Source organism: Merops nubicus, unplaced genomic scaffold (genome assembly GCF_000691845.1).
Source record: "Merops nubicus isolate BGI_N331 unplaced genomic scaffold, ASM69184v1 scaffold32377, whole genome shotgun sequence".
NCBI classification, from domain to species: domain Eukaryota; kingdom Metazoa; phylum Chordata; class Aves; order Coraciiformes; family Meropidae; genus Merops; species Merops nubicus.
Genome location: NW_008620142.1, coordinates 28669 through 33368, shown reverse-complemented (window position 1 = coordinate 33368; position 4700 = coordinate 28669).

Here is a 4700-nt window from a genome sequence, read left to right as displayed (position 1 = left end):
CCCCTATGATTCTATGATTCTAAGATTGTTATTTCTCAAACTTGCAGCAAAGACTCTATCATCTAAACAAGATGCTTAATGAAATCATTCAGAACTGTTGCAAAACCACATTATACATGACTTCAACAATAGTGCAATTACACACCTGATTTTTGTGAAACATTGAGTTCCAGCCTTTTCTAATGACAAAATTATTGTTGTTTCACTCCTTTCATATGTAATAACTCTGGTTGGAATGGTAGTTTGAAGATACCTATTCCAACCCTCTTCTTGAAGTAAAAAACAGTTTCAAAGTTGGTTCTGATTGGTCAGGGTCATATTGAGTTGATTTTTAAAAATCTTCAAGGATGGAAATCCAGCAACCTATTTCAGTCTTTGACTGCCTTAACTATGGGTTTCGTTGTTTTCCTAATGTCTGACTAGTTTTTCACTGGTTTAGTTTGTGGCTGATGTTCCTCACTCAGCCTTTTGCACTTTTGAGAAGAGTCTGGTTCCATCTTCTCTACAGCACCCCTTTAGATATTTGAAGATGGCACAAGGATCTCACTGTAGTCTTCTGTTCTTAAGCAGAAGCAAAGACAGCTACCTTAGCCCCTCCTTGCATGTCATGTGTTCCAGCTCCTACCCCACTTCTGTGTACAGCAGTTTCTTGGCTAGGGAGCATAAAACTGGGCACAGTTCTTCAGATGTAGTCTCGAAAATGCTGGCTCAAGGTAAATAACCACCTTCCTTGACCTGGGCTGCACTGGTGCTAGTGCAGCCTGTCGTTGCTGCTGATACCTGTCCACTGGGATCCCCAGGTCCATCCTGCAGAGCTGCTGCCCCCCAGTTGCTGTGTAGTATCCAGCCTGTGCTGTTGCATGAGATTGTTTGGTTCCAGATGCAGGACTTTGCATGTGGTTTTGCTGAAGTTCATGAGGTTTCTGTCAACCAGTTCTTCCTGCCAGCTGAGGTCACTCTCTTTACTCCCACCAGTTTGGCATCATCTGCAAACTTCCAAAGAGTACGTTCCTTCACATCATGCTGGTTGATGGAGTTATTAAATTGTATTGACCCTTAAGTAGCACCACTATTAAACAGCATTGGAGAAATCCAACTGGTAACTAGTCACAGCCTTTTTTTCCTGGCAGCCTGGACAGTTTTTCTCTGCATTGTAGTCTGCTTACCTATGCCATATCTCACCAGCTTGGCTACAAGGATCACAGAATGTTAGGACCTGGAAGGGACCTCTGGAGATCATCAAGTCCAACCCTGCTGCCAGAGCAGGACCATCTAATCTAGGACAGGTTACACAGTAACGCATCCAGATTGGTCTTAAAAGTCTCCAAGGTAGGAGACTCCACAACCTCCCTGGGGAGCCTGTTCCAGTGCTCTGTAACCCTTACAGTAAAGAAGTTCTTCCTCATGTTGAGGTGGAACTTCCTGTGCTCCAGCTTGTGACTGTTACCCCATGTCCTATCAGAGGGCACAAGTGAAAAGAGGTTGCCCCTCTCTTCTTGACACCCACCAATTTATAAACATTAGTTAGATTCCCCCTAAGTCTTCTCTTCTCTGGACTAAAAAGCTCCAGGTCTCTCAGCGTTTCCTCATGAGGCAGATGTTCCGGGCATCCAATCGCAGGATACTATGGGAGATCTTGTCACAAGCTGTGTGGAAGTCAATGTGAATACATCTTCCCTTCTCCCCGTGATCACAGGGCTGTTGGTCCTGTAGCAGGCAATTGCATTGATCAGGGATGGTTTATCCTTGGCAAGTCTGTTACCCCTGTTTCCAGGCTTCTTTTGTGTTCATTATTTACCTGGCCGTAGTTTCTGGAAAAAATTGTTCTATGAATTTTCTTCTTAACTGAGCGTAAGCCTGTGGGTCTCTAGAATCTTCTTGAAGAAGAGCATGATGTTTGCCTTTTTCCAGTCGTCAAGAGCTTTGATCACTATCACCTTTTGAAAATGACAGGAGAACAACTTTAGAGTGGTGTTGTTCAGCCCCCTCAGCACCCCTGGATGCATCCCATCCACTCAAATGGACTTTTGTATTTCAGACTTAGTTAAGCAGTCTTCAACTTGATGTTCTTCTACTGTAGCGAATGCTTTATTCCTCTAGACTCAGTCACTAGTCTGAAGGATCTGGAACATCTGAGATCAGAACTTAACAGTAATGGCTAAGGTAAAGAACACAGAGTACCATGGTTAGAAAGTTTTTTGGTTTTTTTTAATGTGCTTTACTTTTGCTTTTGTAGGCCTTGTAAATGTACTCTTTCATCTCCCTTGAATAAAATGTTTTGTGTTCCCTGGCCTAAGGGTCATGTATTGTTGGGGCCCTCGCGGGTGCGTTTGCCTTGCAGCCTGTGTATAGGAAGACACCTTGATCTGTACGTGCAGAATAGCCAAGGGCATGCTGACCTTGGCGTGAAAAACAAGGCAGGAAAGCAGAAGAGAAACAAGATCATGAGTTCCGTACCTATGGCGCAAGAACAAAGACGGTGAACATCTGGAGATGCGACTGTTTGATTAGTAGGAAATGTAAAGGCTAACAAAATTATTTTTATAACCACCTGTTAGATAAGCGCTCACATAAATATAACGATGCTTTGACGAATAATATCCTTTGTAACAGACGAAGCCTCTTTTGGCTGACTATAAAAATAGCATAGCATTCTGAATAAGATATATTGACAACTACTGTAAAGCTGGAATAAACTGAAGCTGGAACCGGATCTAGATCTGTCTTTATTTGCACTGAGTCTTTGTCACTGGAGTCCTTCCCTATGACCGGGCAGCGACAATGTATCAATAATGAAGGACAAAGGAACGCAGCAGATTTGAAAGACTTTGGATTCTTAGCGAAGTAGATGAATTCCCAACTCAGTTGTTGTTCAGGGATGGTGGTAGTGGTTCTGGAAGCAGGATTCTGTCAATAAGTCTTCTGGACCTTTCCAGAAGATAATATATGTGGTATTATTGGGACAGTTACTGGAATACTGTCTTTAGTTTTATCAATCATTTTCATTATTAAATTGCTGTTCTGTTTTCTGGGTTTTAAGGGATTTTGGTAGGGGTGTGTCAACCTTTGATTTCCAGTCACAGAACATCAATTAGAATTTTTCTTGCTATTGTGCTGTTTTCACCACAACAGTGTGGTTGACATAACTGCTGGTTTTATCAACTTCTGTATGGAGTTTACCTGAGAGATTGCTGGCTTTCTGAAGTCTCACTGTAGACATCTTTCAAATCCCATAAAGTTTTTCTGAGTCTCCCAAAATTCCTAACATCTTGTTTCACAGCATGGTTACTGTTAGAGCAGTATGTACGTATAACAGCTTATCCACTACTTGAAATCTTAATATCAGGCTGGATGCCCTTCTAAAACATTGTCTCTAGAATGCAGAGAAGTTATTGGCTTAACGCCCAAGTTCTGGGATGAGGTTTGTAGTACACAATGCAAGAAGCTGGACCAGATGGTATTAGTTGCACTTCTGGCCTGAACGTTCATCTGCTACAAGCAGCTTATGCTTTACTTACTGCACAGAAGAGTTAACCTCATTACAGCAACACTTTCAGCAGAAACAGGTTCCATCTGTATTGTAGAATCATAGCATGGCTTGGGTTGGAAGGGAACTTAAAGGTCATGTAGTTCCAAGCCCCTGCCATGGGCAGAGACACCTTCCACTAGATCAGGAGTATATGTTTTTTAGGATCAGAAGGAGGTGCAACTGCTGTTTGGTAGAGGTCAGTATCTGTTGCACTTATTAATATTCTTTTTCTCCAAATGCTTCTGTTACTTCAGAAAATGCCATCAGGAAAACGCCCGTGGTGAAATTATTGAGTGGAATGTGTAGAAAGGGAGTTGACCCTCCATAAACAGTAGGTGAAATAGTGTTTCAGAGTGTGAGGAGTTACAGATCTACATTTTAGATCTGCAGGTCTTATCCAATGCATGTACAAAGTAGGTCTGTAATGAAGGGGTACAATCTGGGTGTGCCCCTATGAAGTTCTCTTTTACCAAAAATAACTCCTAAGACATGCAAGCATACACTGCCTCATTTTGACGATCTCATGCAAAGCACAGTGGGAGGAGTATTGACTGTCGGTGATTTCTCCCTAACCCAATTTTTTTTTTGAGGCAGGAATGGAGAGAAGTAAAAAGGCGGGGGGTTTTGTGGTCTTCCCCAACACCACCTCATTTTCTGGCAAAATGGTAGCATACTATAACATACTGTATAAAGATCTCTTAAAATTATTAGAAAGATATATTTTTTTTACTGTGGTGTTTTGTTTGTTTGTTTGTTTTAGTGAATGTCAACATAATGTTATTGCCAAGTCCTGTAACCTTTAGATATATTGCCTTGTCTACTTTAAACTTAATCATAAGCCCTGGGGAAATCCTGTGAAAGGTATAAAATAAATCAGCTGAGTTCATTATGGAATTGTTTCTTTTAAAGTCAGTGATTAATCTGGAATTGGTTTTTTTAATGTTTTCCCAGACAGTCTTGGTTGGTTAGAATCCATGCATGTTGTTAGCATTTGGGTATTCAGAACAGTGATAATTTTTTTTTATGTTGTAATCAAACAAGCCATAAATTAGTGATGCCTCCATTAACACAATCAGAACTTATTCATTACAGCTTTTTCATTGGCACAGACTTCAACTGCAGCTTCATTATATATCTGAGCACTGGCTTAATGCACATTTGTTTTTTCCAG